Source organism: Synchiropus splendidus, chromosome 13 (assembly GCF_027744825.2).
Source record: "Synchiropus splendidus isolate RoL2022-P1 chromosome 13, RoL_Sspl_1.0, whole genome shotgun sequence".
In the NCBI taxonomy this organism is placed as follows: Eukaryota; Metazoa; Chordata; class Actinopteri; order Syngnathiformes; family Callionymidae; genus Synchiropus; species Synchiropus splendidus.
Window position 1 is genome coordinate 18,853,880 of NC_071346.1, and position 19,647 is coordinate 18,873,526.

The 19,647-nt window shown below is 42.8% G+C and overlaps 2 long non-coding RNA genes across 2 annotated transcripts; both read left to right on the top strand.

The window, feature by feature from the left end:
• The first annotated feature begins 4,396 nt into the window (after positions 1-4,396).
• On the top strand, positions 4,397-6,140 carry LOC128769002 (uncharacterized). The gene is made up of 3 exons (XR_008416328.1): positions 4,397-4,467; positions 4,545-4,608; positions 6,010-6,140. It is a non-coding gene; the product is annotated as an uncharacterized LOC128769002 (long non-coding RNA).
• Positions 6,141-15,169: 9,029 nt separating this feature from the next.
• Positions 15,170-18,964, top strand: LOC128769990 (uncharacterized). Its single transcript, XR_008416445.1, has 3 exons — positions 15,170-15,257; positions 15,378-15,455; positions 18,901-18,964. It is a non-coding gene; the product is annotated as an uncharacterized LOC128769990 (long non-coding RNA).
• Positions 18,965-19,647: the final 683 nt, after the last annotated feature.

Consider the following 19,647-nt stretch of genomic DNA (forward strand, 5'->3'; position numbering starts at 1 on the left):
CACTGTCCAGCTCATATTTGATGTCACAGCAGTGTTTCTGTGAATGGAGATGCACTGCCAGTGTCCAGCTGAATCAGGTGTAACTGGATCACACGTCACCATCTTTGTATCTGCGGCCAATTTAAGCGCAGAAAAACAAGGCGTTTGACAAATTTTATTGATGGTAAAGGCATAAAGGGAAATTTTAGGCGTGTTTTCCTTCTCCCATAGCTATTAATAGTAATATTGAAATGTTTATTTTTATCTTTGCTGAAGGGGACCCCACATATGACCTTGAAATGAATAAGGATCGGGCATGCGCATGATGTAACTTACTGAAATTCAGTGACCGTTTTCTCCCACCAACTTTCATCTATTTGAAAACCTGATTCCCTGTTGTATGCTCCTCTCGTTTTTGACCTCAATCTCATTAATATATTTCAGAAACAATTCTCTTCTAGGGCTGAGTAGATTGTTGCTGAGTCAGGAGGTAGAGAAGGAAACCTGTGAAAGTTTTTATTTTTTTATTTATTTTAAACAAAATATATGATTTGATATTGTTTTGAGAGACTATTGTACGAGCGTGACAAGCATTTCTCCAAGTAAGAGGGAGGAAACACACGATTCTCTTTTTGGGCCAGAATTCTGAGTAAATATTCCTGAGAAAATTAAGCAAGTGGCTGAATTATATTTACAGCGCTTCTGAAATTGGGAGCAAACTTTAATAGCATGGAACGTAACCTTGGGATTCTTGACATTGGTAGGTCTTTTCATAGGCAGTGAGGAATATACTGGAGCATTAATAGAGGATGAGCATGAAAACATTTCCAGTTTGGACTAAGGTAAACATCAGTAAGACAGCAGATTTTATGAATATAAGAGGCTCAATAATAAAACTGTTTTGAATTTACACTTATGGAGTAACGATCTGCTGACCCGAGGAGACTTCCCACTCCAAACAAAATCACTTGCTGTAGTTTATCAATGATTTTTTTTTTTTTTTTCTTTTTAAATTTCTCCACCTCTGAAGGTCAGATTTGACTAGAGTCGTGCGTGAAGGTAAAGGTAGAGGATTTATTGTCAATTCTGCCATATGCATTACATATCAAGGATTGAAATGTGCAGCCACATGAACGCAGAGAGATTTAAAACAAGATTCTTTAAATCAAAGTGCAGGTTCTTGAAGCCTACCCCTTTTAATTGGATGACATATGCTTTTCTCATTTTTGACCCTATATCCTGAAAACATGAATAATAATTCACTATTGTTATGCATGATGCCTTTAAACCCTAGAGATGAGCTCTGTGTGACTCTGCTAAAGACTTAATGCCCAAGTGGTTTCCATAATACCTCTTATGAAGACCCTCCAATATTTATAACGTACAGAACATTAAGAATCACCCGTTATAATGTACTTAAATATGTAATAATAATGTATATGTAATAATGTATAATCAAAAACATGTTTTATTAGTGCATAATTTACATTTTCCCTTTGGTTTCCTTGTTTATACATTCTGTTTATAATATGCTAACGATAATGCTAATAACAGACATATGTAGATCGTAGTTATGAGAACACAGAAGTGTAAGAGCTGTTGCCACGAAAGAGCATTACAAGGGTACTGTGCTATAAAACGGTTATTATTCATGATGGTAATGTCGAATCAGCGTAGCATTTTTGTGTGGTCATCTTTGCTAAGTATGGAAGTCAAAAGTCGTGGGACAACCTGGGAGTAAGTTCAGGTGGTCATGGAAAAGTGGACAGGAAGTTAATATACTGTAGGATTTCATAGCTTCTATTGACTGAATTGACTGATCTGCATCTTGTGACATTTATGAGACATTTATCTGAGAAACTTAAGGGAAATCCAACATATGCAGTGGCAGGAAGTAGCAATGAAAGCAATCATGAAGCTATTTAGTGAAATCTCCCAGAAAAGCATTTCCTCCTCCCAGAGGCTCTTTGACTGTGTGTGTGATTGCAATGGCAATGATCTTGAATCCACTTCGTGGGGACTGTCTTTCCTTATTTTATACTGAACAACAAGCACGGCTCTATTTACTGTTTCGTTCAAATGAAACACAACATACCAGGGCCCATCACTGTGTTCTGAAACCTCCTTTGAGTTGGGTCTGTTTCAAGCACTGAGTCAATAAGCGTCATGCAATCTTGAGCTGCGTTTTTAATGTGTGCAGTTTTGGCGCGTGTTGCTCGCTCGGTGCCCAGAGAGTACAGAGAGCTGCAGATGGTAACAGGCAGGGAGGTGGGAAACCTTGTCTCTCTTGCACCTCAGACTGTGCTGAAACCTGATTTGTAAACATGAACCATCTGCCGCTGAGTTCATGTTTTCCTCTGCATTTTTTGATTTGGGATTCTATAAATAGACAGAGAGATGAAGGAGACCACTATATGTCAAATCTGTATGATTGATGGTCCCCCGGGAGTAATAAAACCCTCCCCTTCCGGAAGTAATAAACCCCACCCCTTTTTATATCAAAAAGAAATTAAAATAATTACCCTCCCCATTTTTATATCAACAGGAAATTAAAATAATGAAGGTCCAAGGGGTAGCTTCACCCTTGTGTGATGCAGGGGGTGGGGGTCAGCTACATCCTCACAGACGCAAGGGTCAGGCAGGGTCAGCGGGAGGGTGGGTGTGTGATGAGACACCGGGAGGATTACCTTAGGGGTGTGGGTAAAAAAAAAGGGGTAAAACAAAAAGAAAGAAATACTTTTAGTTTTCAGCATTAGTCAATGTTTGAACTGTTTCTGCATTGCAGGCTAAATAATCAAAACACATTAGTAGCTACAATATTATTTCGGGTTTAAACATTTTAGAAGTTATTTAACATCTTATGAAGAAGTTTTTCATTCTTGAAATATTTCTTAAAGATAAAACAGTAGAAAGAAAACACTTCTTAGTCTTCACTAATAGTTCAAACGACGCAGCTACCCAACTCATGCACCATTTTTCAAAATGCGTTTAAACAGATAATTTGTACTTGTTTGAGAAATACTTTTAGTTTTCAGAATAGAACAAAAGAAAGAAATACTTTTAGTTTTCAGAAAATAAGGTTGGGTGAACAAGGATAAAACAAAAGAAAGAAATACTTTTAGTTTTCAGAAAATAAGGTTGAGTGAACAAGGATAAAACAAAAGAAAGAAATACTTTAGTTTTCAGCATTAGTTCAAATAACACAGCTATTCAACTCATATGAGTTTCTGTTGAATCAGTCTATTTAATTTTACACCCTGTGTGAGTTTTAAACGATGCAATTTTACTTACTCAGGAAATACTTAAAAAAGGGGTAAACAGCGGTGTGACAACAGGCATTATGCCTGACTCTTTCTCAGACACCGAAACATACCACATTTTACATCAGTTCCGGGGTAACCTTCGCTGTTGACCAGACCTTCCAGAACTTCATCCTCCTTTCCAAAAGGACTCCAGACTACCCATGGATGCCTCTTCCTCTGCACGTCGTAGGTGAATATTTATCTATCTATCCATCTATCTATATCTATACAGTATACATATAAGTATATACATATATGTGTATCTATGTATTTACATTTACATATATAAGTATAATAAAAACGTTACGCCATGTTTATCACGTACCATGTCTCTTTTCATTGACAGACGTCGTCACTCATCTGTGTGACGTTCATTTAACGCAGAGTGATACTGGTAAAAATATTGAATTATTTTATAATTCGTTGTTAATATCTCTATTATGTGTTACAACAGCCGCACTTCTATTTTTCAGATATTATCGCCTCCGCGAATAACTTCCCGGAGACGCTGATCGGCGCTGAGGAGCTTGAGCGGTTAATGCGTGTAACTTTTGAAGACGGAGATGCCCGTGCGGATCTGTCGGCTGTGAATCCGAGAGCGAGTCTTCAAGACAGCGGCACCGAGGCTCAGAACACGCCGTGTATTAGAATAATCGACAGCGAGGACGAGTTCGTCCGGGGCCGAGTACAGGAAATCGAGCGAAGGGGAGTAACCAACGCTCTCTGAGCCGTAAGCGACAGTATAATTCGGCACGGAAGACAGGACCGGCGCGAGTCATTGGTGAGAAGGAGACAGCGATTCTAATCATAATTACGATAACTAGGTAAAGAATAGCGGTATTTATTAAGTGTATATACATGCGTATGTGTGTGTGTGTGTGTGCATGAAAAGATCACCCGGAACCCGGAAATCAGACACGACCAGGAAGTCATCCGGACCCTGTGGATGCTGATCATTCATTGAACGGGTCGCTCCAACTGTTCAACGGTGAGAGCAAAACATTCAGTTCAATAAAAAAAAAGTATTTTAACCACAGTCTGTCGATGTATTTTATATTTAACTACCTATGTTTTTTGTTTTATTCAACGCCTGTGCGTATGAAAACAGACGATCGGTCAGAGGTCGAAGGAGTAGGGCACCCGCTCGTTGATTCTTTAACTCACCAGACGCCTCAGCTGATAGGAGGTGGGAAAAAACATTTTGGAGTGATAGTTTACGTTTCACTGCTGTATTTATTTATTTATTTTTTCACATGAAAACAGATACAAAGACAACGAGCACGCCATACCTTCTACCTGTCGCTTCAACACCAACACCAACACCAACGTTTGGTAAGATACGAATCTCAATTTTTTTCAACACATCTCTACCGTTCAGTATCAGTTGAATGGTTGTATGTTCGCTATTGTGTGTGTGTGTGTGTGTGTGTGTGTGTGTGTGTGTGTGTGTGCGCGTATGTGCGTACGTGTGTGTGTGCGTGTGTGTTTTATCTGTAATGCGGTTTGTCTATGTTCCGGCTATGTGCTTTTAGACGGTGTCATTTTACTATTGAAGGTGTTTGAGTAACTGTTGCTGCTAAGCGTCATTGTGATTTTACTACTATGCTTTAACGACGACGGACACTAGAGGTCGCGATTACTATTTCACACTATGCTTTAACGACGGCGGCCACTAGAGGTCGTGATTTTACTAACTGTAATGTGCTTTAACGACGGCGGCCGCTAGAGGTCGTGATTTTACTAACTGTAATGTGCTTTAACGACGGCGGCCACTAGAGGTCGGGATTTTACTAACTGTAATGTGCTTTAACGACGGCGGCCACTAGAGGTCGTGATTTTACTAACTGTAATGTGGTTTAACGACGGCGGCCGCTAGAGGTGGTGATTTTACTAATTGTAATGTGCTTTAACGACGCCGGCCGCTAGAGGTCGTGGTTTTACTAACTGCAATGTGCTTTAACGACGGCGGCCGCTAGAGGTCGTGATTTTACTAATTGTAATGTGCTTTAACGACGGCGGCCACTAGAGGTCGTGATTTTACTAATTGTAATGTGCTTTAACGACGGCGGCCACTAGAGGTCGTGATTTTACTAACTGTTATGTGCTTTAACGACGGTGGCCACGAGAGGACGTTATTTTACTAATTGTAATGTGCTTTAACGACGGCGGCCACTAGAGGTCGTGATTTTACTAACTGTTATGTGCTTTAACGACGGCGGCCGCTAGAGGTCGTGGTTTTACTAACTGCAATGTGCTTTAACGACGGCGGCCGCTATAGGTCGTGATTTTACTAATTGTAATGTGCTTTAACGACGGCGGCCACTAGAGGTCGTGATTTTACGAACTGTTATGTGCTTTAACGACGGTGGCCACTAGAGGTCGTGATTTTACTAATTGTAATGTGCTTTAACGACGGCGGCCACGAGAGGTCGTGATTTTACTAATTGTAATGTGCTTTAACGACGGCGGCCACTAGAGGTCGTGATTTTACTAACTTTAATGTGGTTTAACGACGGCGTCCACTAGAGGTCGTGATTTTACTTATTGTAAAGTGGTTTAATGACAGTATACACTAGTGATTTACTATTTGTTTTTACGCTTTAAATGTTGATCCTTAGTAGATCCCTACATTTACACTCTGTTTATATTAATATCATATTAACTGCTATCCGAGGTCTTGCTTCTAGATTGTATTTACATTTGTGTTGTTGTCGGTATTCTGTTTCAGCTCTCCCCTCTGGGTCTTGGCCTTTGTGGGAGACATCGACGCCGGTTTCCTCAGTACCTCTGGATCTACTATCCGGACCGTTCCCTTCTGAAGACTCGACGTCGGCATCTGGGCTATCCGCACCTCCACAGCCACCGTCGCCGACACCATCAGCACAGCCAGCAACCACAGACAAGCCGCGGACATCGCCCCGGATACCAAAACAAAAAGAAAGAAATACTTTTCGTTTTCAGCATTAGTCAATGTTTGAACTGTTTCTGCATTGTAAGCTAAATAATCAAAACACGTTAGTAGCTACAATATTATTTCGGGTTTGTTTTATCTGTAATGCGGTTTGTCTATGTTCCGGCTATGTGCTTTTAGACGGTGTCATTTTACTATTGAAGGTGTTTGAGTAACAGTTGCTGCTAAGCGTCATTGTGATTTTACTACTATGCTTTAACCACGACGGACACTAGAGGTCGCGATTACTATATCACACTATGCTTTAACGATGGCGACCACTAGAGGTCGTGATAACTATTTTACACTATGCTTTAACGACGGCGGCCACTAGAGGTCGTGATTTTACTAATTGTAATTGTGCTTTAACGACGGCGGCCGCTAGAGGTCGTGATTTTACTAACTGTAATGTGTTTTAACGACGGCGGCCGCTAGAGGTCGTGATTTTACTAACTGTAATGTGCTTTAACGACGGCGGCCACTAGAGGTCGTGATTTTACTAATTGTAATGTGCTTTAACGACGGCGGCCACTGGAGGTCGTGATTTTACTAACTGTTATGTGCTTTAACGACGGCGGCCACTAGAGGTCGTGATTTTACTAACTGTAATATGGTTAAATGACGGCGTCCACTAGAGGTCGTGATTTTACTAATTGTAATGTGGTTTAATGACAGTATACACTAGTGATTTACTATTTGTTTTTACGCTTTAAATGTTGATCCTTAGTAGATCCCTACATTTACACTCTGTTTATATTAATATCATATTAACTGCTATCCGAGGTCTTGCTTCTCGATTGTATTTACATTTGTATTGTTGTCGGTATTCTGTTTCAGCTCTCCCCTCTGGGTCTTGGCCTTTGTGGGAGACATCGACGCCGGTTTCCTCAGTACCTCTGGATCTACTATCCGGACCGTTCCCTGCTGAAGACTCGACGTCGGCATCTGGGCTATCCGCACCTCCACAGCCACCGTCGCCGACACCATCAGCACAGCCAGCAACCACAGACAAGCCGCGGACATCGCCCCGGATACCAAAACAAAAAGAAAGAAATACTTGTGTGTGTGTGTGTGTGTGTGTGTGTGTGCATGAAAAGATCACCCGGAACCCGGAAATCAGACACGACCGGGAAGTCATCCGGACCCTGTGGATGCTGATCATTCATTGAACGGGTCGCTCCAACTGTTCAACGGTGAGAGCAAAACATCATGTTAAATAAAAAAAAAGTATTTTAACCACAGTCTGTCGATGTATTTTATATTTAACTACCTATGTTTTTTGTTTTATTCAACGCCTGTGCGTATGAAAACAGACGATCAGTCAGAGGTCGAAGGAGTAGGGCACCCGCTCGTTGATTCTTTAACTCACCAGACGCCTCAGCTGATAGGAGGTGGGAAAAAACATTTTGGAGTGATAGTTTACGTTTCACTGCTTTATTTATTTTTTTTTTTTTTCACATGAAAACAGATACAAAGACAACGAGCACGCCACACCTTCTACCTGTCGCTTCAACACCAACACCAACGTTTGGTAAGATACGAATCTCAATTTTTTTCAACACATCTCTACCGTTCAGTATCAGTTGAATGGTTGTATGTTCGCTATTGTGTGTGTGTGTGTGTGCGTACGTGCGTGCGTGCGTGCGTGCGTGTGTGTGTGTGTGTGCGTGTGTGTGTGTTTTATCTGTAATGCGGTTTGTCTATGTTCCGGCTATGTGCTTTTAGACGGTGTCATTTTACTATTGAAGGTGTTTGAGTAACTGTTGCTGCTAAGCGTCATTGTGATTTTACTACTATGCTTTAACGACGACGGACACTAGAGGTCGCGATTACTATTTCACACTATGCTTTAACGATGGCGGCCACTAGAGGTCGAGATTACTATTTTACACTATGCTTTAACGACGGCGGCCGCTAGAGGACGTGATTTTACTAACTGTAATGTGCTTTAACGACGGCGGCCACTAGAGGTCGTGATTTTACTAACTGTAATGTGCTTTAACGACGGCGGCCGCTAGAGGTCGTGATTTTACTAACTGTAATGTGCTTTAACGACGGCGGCCACTAGAGGTCGTGATTTTACTAACTGTAATGTGCTTTAACGACGGCGGCCACTAGAGGTCGTGATTTTACTAACTGTAATGTGGTTTAACGACGGCGGCCGCTAGAGGTCGTGATTTTACTAACTGCAATGTGCTTTAACGACGGCGGCCGCTAGAGGTGGTGATTTTACTAACTGTAATGTGCTTTAACGACGGCGGCCGCTAGAGGTCGGGATTTTACTAACTGTAATGTGCTTTAACGACGCCGGCCGCTAGAGGTCGTGGTTTTACTAACTGCAATGTGCTTTAACGACGGCGGCCGCTAGAGGTCGTGATTTTACTAATTGTAATGTGCTTTAACGACGGCGGCCACTAGAGGTCGTGATTTTACTAATTGTAATGTGCTTTAACGACGGCGGCCACTAGAGGTCGTGATTTTACTAACTGTTATGTGCTTTAACGACGGTGGCCACTAGAGGACGTTATTTTACTAATTGTAATGTGCTTTAACGACGGCGGCCACTAGAGGTCGTGATTTTACTAACTGTAATGTGCTTTAACGACGGCGGCCGCTAGAGGTCGTGGTTTTACTAACTGCAATGTGCTTTAACGACGGCGGCCGCTATAGGTCGTGATTTTACTAATTGTAATGTGCTTTAACGACGGCGGCCACTAGAGGTCGTGATTTTACGAACTGTTATGTGCTTTAACGACGGTGGCCACTAGAGGTCGTGATTTTACTAATTGTAATGTGCTTTAACGACGGCGGCCACGAGAGGTCGTGATTTTACTAATTGTAATGTGCTTTAACGACGGCGGCCACTAGAGGTCGTGATTTTACTAACTGTAATGTGGTTTAACGACGGCGGCCGCTAGAGGTCGTGATTTTACTAATTGTAATGTGCTTTAACGACGGCGGCCACTAGAGGTCGTGATTTGACTAACTTTAATGTGGTTTAACGACGGCGTCCACTAGAGGTCGTGATTTTACTTATTGTAAAGTGGTTTAATGACAGTATACACTAGTGATTTACTATTTGTTTTTACGCTTTAAATGTTGATCCTTAGTAGATCCCTACATTTACACTCTGTTTATATTAATATCATATTAACTGCTATCCGAGGTCTTGCTTCTAGATTGTATTTACATTTGTGTTGTTGTCGGTATTCTGTTTCAGCTCTCCCCTCTGGGTCTTGGCCTTTGTGGGAGACATCGACGCCGGTTTCCTCAGTACCTCTGGATCTACTATCCGGACCGTTCCCTTCTGAAGACTCGACGTCGGCATCTGGGCTATCCGCACCTCCACAGCCACCGTCGCCGACACCATCAGCACAGCCAGCAACCACAGACAAGCCGCGGACATCGCCCCGGATACCAAAACAAAAAGAAAGAAATACTTTTCGTTTTCAGCATTAGTCAATGTTTGAACTGTTTCTGCATTGTAGGCTAAATAATCAAAACACGTTAGTAGCTACAATATTATTTCGGGTTTGTTTTATCTGTAATGCGGTTTGTCTATGTTCCGGCTATGTGCTTTTAGACGGTGTCATTTTACTATTGAAGGTGTTTGAGTAACAGTTGCTGCTAAGCGTCATTGTGATTTTACTACTATGCTTTAACCACGACGGACACTAGAGGTCGCGATTACTATATCACACTATGCTTTAACGATGGCGACCACTAGAGGTCGTGATAACTATTTTACACTATGCTTTAACGACGGCGGCCACTAGAGGTCGTGATTTTACTAATTGTAATTGTGCTTTAACGACGGCGGCCGCTAGAGGTCGTGATTTTACTAACTGTAATGTGTTTTAACGACGGCGGCCGCTAGAGGTCGTGATTTTACTAACTGTAATGTGCTTTAACGACGGCGGCCACTAGAGGTCGTGATTTTACTAATTGTAATGTGCTTTAACGACGGCGGCCACTGGAGGTCGTGATTTTACTAACTGTTATGTGCTTTAACGACGGCGGCCACTAGAGGTCGTGATTTTACTAACTGTAATATGGTTAAATGACGGCGTCCACTAGAGGTCGTGATTTTACTAATTGTAATGTGGTTTAATGACAGTATACACTAGTGATTTACTATTTGTTTTTACGCTTTAAATGTTGATCCTTAGTAGATCCCTACATTTACACTCTGTTTATATTAATATCATATTAACTGCTATCCGAGGTCTTGCTTCTCGATTGTATTTACATTTGTATTGTTGTCGGTATTCTGTTTCAGCTCTCCCCTCTGGGTCTTGGCCTTTGTGGGAGACATCGACGCCGGTTTCCTCAGTACCTCTGGATCTACTATCCGGACCGTTCCCTGCTGAAGACTCGACGTCGGCATCTGGGCTATCCGCACCTCCACAGCCACCGTCGCCGACACCATCAGCACAGCCAGCAACCACAGACAAGCCGCGGACATCGCCCCGGATACCAAAACAAAAAGAAAGAAATACTTGTGTGTGTGTGTGTGTGTGTGTGTGTGCATGAAAAGATCACCCGGAACCCGGAAATCAGACACGACCGGGAAGTCATCCGGACCCTGTGGATGCTGATCATTCATTGAACGGGTCGCTCCAACTGTTCAACGGTGAGAGCAAAACATCATGTTAAATAAAAAAAAAGTATTTTAACCACAGTCTGTCGATGTATTTTATATTTAACTACCTATGTTTTTTGTTTTATTCAACGCCTGTGCGTATGAAAACAGACGATCAGTCAGAGGTCGAAGGAGTAGGGCACCCGCTCGTTGATTCTTTAACTCACCAGACGCCTCAGCTGATAGGAGGTGGGAAAAAACATTTTGGAGTGATAGTTTACGTTTCACTGCTGTATTTATTTATTTTTTTTTTCACATGAAAACAGATACAAAGACAACGAGCACGCCACACCTTCTACCTGTCGCTTCAACACCAACACCAACGTTTGGTAAGATACGAATCTCAATTTTTTTCAACACATCTCTACCGTTCAGTATCAGTTGAATGGTTGTATGTTCGCTATTGTGTGTGTGTGTGTGTGCGTACGTGCGTGCGTGCGTGCGTGCGTGTGTGTGTGTGTGTGCGTGTGTGTGTGTTTTATCTGTAATGCGGTTTGTCTATGTTCCGGCTATGTGCTTTTAGACGGTGTCATTTTACTATTGAAGGTGTTTGAGTAACTGTTGCTGCTAAGCGTCATTGTGATTTTACTACTATGCTTTAACGACGACGGACACTAGAGGTCGCGATTACTATTTCACACTATGCTTTAACGATGGCGGCCACTAGAGGTCGAGATTACTATTTTACACTATGCTTTAACGACGGCGGCCGCTAGAGGTCGTGATTTTACTAACTGCAATGTGCTTTAACGACGGCGGCCGCTAGAGGTCGTGATTTTACTAATTGTAATGTGCTTTAACGACGGCGGCCACTAGAGGTCGTGATTTTACTAACTGTAATGTGCTTTAACGACGGCGGCCACTAGAGGTCGTGATTTTACTAACTGTAATGTGGTTTAACGACGGCGGCCGCTAGAGGTCGTGATTTTACTAATTGTAATGTGCTTTAACGACGGCGGCCACTAGAGGTCGTGATTTTACTAACTGTTATGTGCTTTAACGACGGTGGCCACTAGAGGTCGTTATTTTACTAATTGTAATGTGCTTTAACGACGGCGGCCACTAGAGGTCGTGATTTTACTAATTGTAATGTGGTTTAACGACGGCGGCCGCTAGAGGTCGTGATTTTACTAACTGTAATGTGGTTTAACGACGGCGTCCACTAGAGGTCGTGATTTTACTTATTGTAAAGTGGTTTAATGACAGTATACACTAGTGATTTACTATTTGTTTTTACGCTTTAAATGTTGATCCTTAGTAGATCCCTACATTCACACTCTGTTTATATTAATATCATATTAACTGCTATCCGAGGTCTCGCTTCTAGATTGTATTTACATTTGTATTGTTGTCGGTATTCTGTTTCAGCTCTCCCCTCTGGGTCTTGGCCTTTGTGGGAGACATCGACGCCGGTTTTCTCAGTACCTCTGGATCTACTATCCGGACCGTTCCCTGCTGAAGACTCGACGTCGGCGTCTGGGCTATCCGCACCTCCACAGCCACCGTCGCCGACACCATCAGCACCGCTAGCAACCACAGACAAGCCGCGGACATCGCCCCGGATACCAAAACAAAAAGAAAGAAATACTTTTCGTTTTCAGCATTAGTCAATGTTTGAACTGTTTCTGCATTGTAGGCTAAATAATCAAAACACGTTAGTAGCTACAATATTATTTCGGGTTTGTTTTATCTGTAATGCGGTTTGTCTATGTTCCGGCTATGTGCTTTTAGACGGTGTCATTTTACTATTGAAGGTGTTTGAGTAACTGTTGCTGCTAAGCGTCATTGTGATTTTACTACTATGCTTTAACCACGACGGACACTAGAGGTCGCGATTACTATTTCACACTATGCTTTAACGACGGCGGCCACGTGAGGTCGTGATTTTACTAACTGTAATGTGTTTTAACGACGGCGGCCGCTAGAGGTCGTGATTTTACTAATTGTAATGTGCTTTAACGATGGCGACCACTAGAGGTCGTGATAACTATTTTACACTATGCTTTAACGACGGCGGCCGCTAGAGGTCGTGATTTTACTAATTGTAATGTGCTTTAACGACGGCGGCCGCTAGAGGTCGTGATTTTACTAATTGTAATTTGCTTTAACGACTGCGGCCACTAGAGGTCGTGATTTTACTAACTGTAATGTGCTTTAACGACGGCGGCCACTAGAGGTCGTGATTTTACTAATTGTAATGTGGTTTAACGACGGCGTCCACTAGAGGACGTGGTTTTACTAATTGTAATGTGCTTTAACGACGGCGGCCGCTAGAGGTCGTGATTTTACTAACTGTAATGTGCTTTAACGACGGCGGCCGCTAGAGGTCGTGATTTTACTAACTGTAATGTGTTTTAACGACGGCGGCCGCTAGAGGTCGTGATTTTACTAACTGTAATGTGCTTTAACGACGGCGGCCACTAGAGGTCGTGATTTTACTAATTGTAATGTGGTTTAACGACGGCGTCCACTAGACGTCGTGGTTTTACTAACTGTAATGTGCTTTAACGACGGCGGCCGCTAGAGGTCGTGATTTTACTAACTGTAATGTGTTTTAACGACGGCGGCCGCTAGAGGTCGTGATTTTACTAACTGTAATGTGCTTTAACGACGGCGGCCACTAGAGGTCGGGATTTTACTAATTGTAATGTGCTTTAACGACGGCGGCCACTAGAGGTCGTGATTTTACTAACTGTAATATGGTTAAATGACGGCGTCCACTAGAGGTCGTGATTTTACTAATTGTAATGTGGTTTAATGACAGTATACACTAGTGATTTACTATTTGTTTTTACGCTTTAAATGTTGATCCTTAGTAGATCCCTACATTTACACTCTGTTTATATTAATATCATATTAACTGCTATCCGAGGTCTTGCTTCTAGATTGTATTTACATTTGTGTTGTTGTCGGTATTCTGTTTCAGCTCTCCCCTCTGGGTCTTGGCCTTTGTGGAAGACATCGACGCCGGTTTCCTCAGTACCTCTGGATCTACTATCCGGACCGTTCCCTGCTGAAGACTCGACGTCGGCATCTGGGCTATCCGCACCTCCACAGCCACCGTCGCCGACACCATCAGCACCGCCAGCAACCACAGACAAGCCGCGGACATCGCCCCGGATGCCAAAACAAAAAGAAAGAAATACTTTTCGTTTTCAGCATTAGTCAATGTTTGAACTGTTTCTGCATTGTAGGCTAAATAATCAAAACACGTTAGTAGCTACAATATTATTTCGGGTTTGTTTTATCTGTAATGCGGTTTGTCTATGTTCCGGCTATGTGCTTTTAGACGGTGTCATTTTACTATTGAAGGTGTTTGAGTAACTGTTGCTGCTAAGCGTCATTAAGCGTGATTTTACTACTATGCTTTAACCACGACGGACACTAGAGGTCGCGATTACTATTTCACACTATGCTTTAACGACGGCGGCCACGTGAGGTCGTGATTACTATTTCACACTATGCTTTAACGATGGCGACCACTAGAGGTCGTGATAACTATTTTACACTATGTTTTAACGACGGCGGCCACGTGAGGTCGTGACTACTATTTCACACTATGCTTTAACGACGGCGGCCACTAGAGGTCGTGATTTCACTAATTGAAATGTGCTTTAACGACGGCGGTCGCTAGAGGTCGTGATTTTACTAACTGTAATGTGTTTTAACGACGGCGGCCGCTAGAGGTCGTGATTTTACTAACTGTAATGTGCTTCAACGACGGCGGCCACTAGAGGTCGTGATTTTACTAATTGTAATGTGCTTTAACGACGGCGGCCACTAGAGGTCGTGATTTTACTAACTGTAATATGGTTAAATGACGGCGTCCACTAGAGGTCGTAAATTTACTAATTGTAATGTGGTTTAATGACAGTATACACTAGTGATTTACTATTTGTTTTTACGCTTTAAATGTTGATCCTTAGTAGATCCCTACATTTACACTCTGTTTCTATTAATATCATATTAACTGCTATCCGAGGTCTTGCTTCTAGATTGTATTTACATTTGTATTGTTGTCCGTATTCTGTTTCAGCTCTCCCCTCTGGGTCTTGGCCTTTGTGGGAGACATCGACGCCGGTTTCCTCAGTACCTCTGGATCTACTATCCGGACCGTTCCCTGCTGAAGACTCGACGTCGGCATCTGGGCTATCCGCACCTCCACAGCCACCGTCGCCGACACCATCAGCACCGCCAGCAACCACAGACAAGCCGCGGACATCGCCCCGGATACCAAAACAAAAAGAAAGAAATACTTGTGTGTGTGTGTGTGTGTGTGCATGAAAAGATCACCCGGAACCCGGAAATCAGACACGACCGGGAAGTCATCCGGACCCTGTGGATGCTGATCATTCATTGAACGGGTCGCTCCAACTGTTCAACGGTGAGAGCAAAACATCATGATCAATAAAAAAAAAGTATTTTAACCACAGTCTGTCGATGTATTTTATATTTAACTACCTATGTTTTTTGTTTTATTCAACGCCTGTGCGTATGAAAACAGACGATCAGTCAGAGGTCGAAGGAGTAGGGCACCCGCTCGTTGATTCTTTAACTCACCAGACGCCTCAGCTGATAGGAGGTGGGAAAAAACATTTTGGAGTGATAGTTTACGTTTCACTGCTGTATTTATTTATTTATTTTTTCACATGAAAACAGATACAAAGACAACGAGCACGCCACACCTTCTACCTGTCGCTTCAACACCAACACCAACGTTTGGTAAGATACGAATCTCAATTTTTTTCAACACATCTCTACCGTTCAGTATCAGTTGAATGGTTGTATGTTCGCTATTGTGTGTGTGTGTGCGTACGTGCGTGCGTGCGTGCGTGCGTGCGTGTGTGTGTGTGTGTGCGTGTGTGTGTGTTTTATCTGTAATGCGGTTTGTCTATGTTCCGGCTATGTGCTTTTAGACGGTGTCATTTTACTATTGAAGGTGTTTGAGTAACTGTTGCTGCTAAGCGTCATTGTGATTTTACTACTATGCTTTAACGACGACGGACACTAGAGGTCGCGATTACTATTTCACACTATGCTTTAACGATGGCGGCCACTAGAGGTCGAGATTACTATTTTACACTATGCTTTAACGACGGCGGCCACTAGAGGTCGTGATTTAACTAATTGTAATGTGCTTTAACGACGGCGGCCGCTAGAGGTCGTGATTTTACTAACTGTAATGTGCTTTAACGACGGCGGCCACTAGAGGTCGTGATTTTACTAACTGTAATGTGCTTTAACGACGGCGGCCACTAGAGGTCGTGATTTTACTAACTGTAATGTGCTTTAACGACGGCGGCCACTAGAGGTCGTGATTTTACTAACTGTAATGTGCTTTAACGACGGCGGCCGCTAGAGGTCGTGATTTTACTAATTGTAATGTGCTTTAACGACGGCGGCCGCTAGAGGTCGTGATTTTACTTATTGTAAAGTGGTTTAATGACAGTATACACTAGTGATTTACTATTTGTTTTTACGCTTAAAATGTTGATCCTTAGTAGATCCCTACATTTACACTCTGTTTATATTAATATCATATTAACTGCTATCCGAGGTCTTGCTTCTAGATTGTATTTACATTTGTGTTGTTGTCGGTATTCTGTTTCAGCTCTCCCCTCTGGGTCTTGGCCTTTGTGGGAGACATCGACGCCGGTTTCCTCAGTACCTCTGGATCTACTATCCGGACCGTTCCCTGCTGAAGACTCGACGTCGGCATCTGGGCTATCCGCACCTCCACAGCCACCGTCGCCGACACCATCAGCACAGCCAGCAACCACAGACAAGCCGCGGACATCGCCCCGGATACCAAAACAAAAAGAAAGAAATACTTGTGTGTGTGTGTGTGTGTGTGTGTGTGTGCATGAAAAGATCACCCGGAACCCGGAAATCAGACACGACCGGGAAGTCATCCGGACCCTGTGGATGCTGATCATTCATTGAACGGGTCGCTCCAACTGTTCAACGGTGAGAGCAAAACATTCAGTTCAATAAAAAAAAAGTATTTTAACCACAGTCTGTCGATGTATTTTATATTTAACTACCTATGTTTTTTGTTTTATTCAACGCCTGTGCGTATGAAAACAGACGATCAGTCAGAAGTCGAAGGAGTAGGGCACCCGCTCGTTGATTCTTTAACTCACCAGATGCCTCAGCTGATAGGAGGTGGGAAAAAACATTTTGGAGTGATAGTTTACGTTTCACTGCTGTATTTATTTATTTATTTTTTCACATGAAAACAGATACAAAGACAACGAGCACGCCACACCTTCTACCTGTCGCTTCAACACCAACACCAACACCAATGCTTGGTAAGATACGAATCTCAATTTTTTTCAACACATCTCTACCGTTCAGTATCAGTTGAATGGTTGTATGTTCGCTATTGTGTGTGTGTGCGTGTGTGTGTGTTTTATCTGTAATGCGGTTTGTCTATGTTCCGGCTATGTGCTTTTAGACGGTGTCATTTTACTATTGAAGGTGTTTGAGTAACTGTTGCTGCTAAGCGTCATTGTGATTTTACTACTATGCTTTAACGACGACGGACACTAGAGGTCGAGATTACTATTTCACACTATGCTTTAACGATGGCGACCACTAGAGGTCGGGATTACTAATTTACACTATGCTTTAACGACGGCGGCCACTAGAGGTCGTGATTTTACTAACTGTAATGTGTTTTAACGACGGCGGCCACTAGAGGTCGTGATTTTACTAATTGTAATGTGCTTTAACGACGGCGGCCGCTAGAGGTTGTGATTTTACTAACTGTAATGTGCTTTAACGACGCCGGCCGCTAGAGGTCGTGATTTTACTAGCTGCAATGTGCTGTAACGACGGCGGCCGCTAGAGGTCGTGATTTTACTAATTGTAATGTGCTTTAACGACGGCGGCCACTAGAGGTCGTGATTTTACTAACTGTAATGTGCTTTAACGACGGCGGCCACTAGAGGTCGTGATTTTACTAATTGTAATGTGCTTTAACGACGGCGGCCACTAGAGGTCGTGATTTTACTAATTGTAATGTGCTTTAACGACGGCGGCCACTAGAGATCGTGATTTTACTAATTGTAATGTACTTTAACGACGGCGGCCACTAGAGGACGCGATTTTACTAATTGTAATGTGCTTTAACGACGGCGGCCACTAGAGGTCGCGATTTTACTAACTGTAATGTGGTTTAACGACGGCGTCCACTAGAGGTCGTGATTTTACTTATTGTAAAGTGGTTTAATGACAGTATACACTAGTGATTTACTATTTGTTTTTACGCTTTAAATGTTGATCCTTAGTAGATCCCTACATTTACACTCTGTTTATATTAATATCATATTAACTGCTATCCGAGGTCTTGCTTCTAGATTGTATTTACATTTGTGTTGTTGTCGGTATTCTGTTTCAGCTCTCCCCTCTGGGTCTTGGCCTTTGTGGGAGACATCGACGCCGGTTTCCTCAGTACCTCTGGATCTACTATCCGGACCGTTCCCTGCTGAAGACTCGACGTCGGCATCTGGGCTATCCGCACCTCCACAGCCACCGTCGCCGACACCATCAGCACAGCCAGCAACCACAGACAAGCCGCGGACATCGCCCCGGATACCAAAACAAAAAGAAAGAAATACTTGTGTGTGTGTGTGTGTGTGTGTGCATGAAAAGATCACCCGGAACCCGGAAATCAGACACGACCGGGAAGTCATCCGGACCCTGTGGATGCTGATCATTCATTGAACGGGTCGCTCCAACTGTTCAACGGTGAGAGCAAAACATTCAGTTCAATAAAAAAAAAGTATTTTAACCACAGTCTGTCGATGTATTTTATATTTAACTACCTATGTTTTTTGTTTTATTCAACGCCTGTGCGTATGAAAACAGACGATCAGTCAGAGGTCGAAGGAGTAGGGCACCCGCTCGTTGATTCTTTAACTCACCAGATGCCTCAGCTGATAGGAGGTGGGAAAAAACATTTTGGAGTGATAGTTTACGTTTCACTGCTGTATTTATTTATTTATTTTTTCTCATGAAAACAGATACAAAGACAACGAGCACGCCACACCTTCTACCTGTCGCTTCAACACCAACACCAACACCAACGCTTGGTAAGATACGAATCTCAATTTTTTTCAACACATCTCTACCGTTCAGTATCAGTTGAATGGTTGTATGTTCGCTATTGTGTGTGTGTGTGTGTGTGTGTGTGTGTGTGTGTGCGCGTACGTGCGTGCGTGCGTGTGTGTGTGCGTGTGTGTGTGTTTTATCTGTAATGCGGTTTGTCTATGTTCCGGCTATGTGCTTTTAGACGGTGTCATTTTACTATTGAAGGTGTTTGAGTAACTGTTGCTGCTAAGCGTCATTGTGATTTTTCTACTATGCTTTAACGACGACGGACACTAGAGGTCGAGATTACTATTTCACACTATGCTTTAACGATGGCGACCACTAGAGGTCGGGATTACTAATTTACACTATGCTTTAACGACGGCGGCCACTAGAGGTCGTGATTTTACTAATTGTAATGTGCTTTAACGACGGCGGCCGCTAGAGGTCGTGATTTTACTAACTGTAATGTGCTTTAACGACGCCGGCCGCTAGAGGTCGTGATTTTACTAACTGCAATGTGCTGTAACGACGGCGGCCGCTAGAGGTCGTGATTTTACTAATTGTAATGTGCTTTAACGACGGCGGCCACTAGAAGTCGTGATTTTACTAACTGTAATGTGCTTTAACGACGGCGGCCACTAGAGGTCGTGATTTTACTAATTGTAATGTGCTTTAAC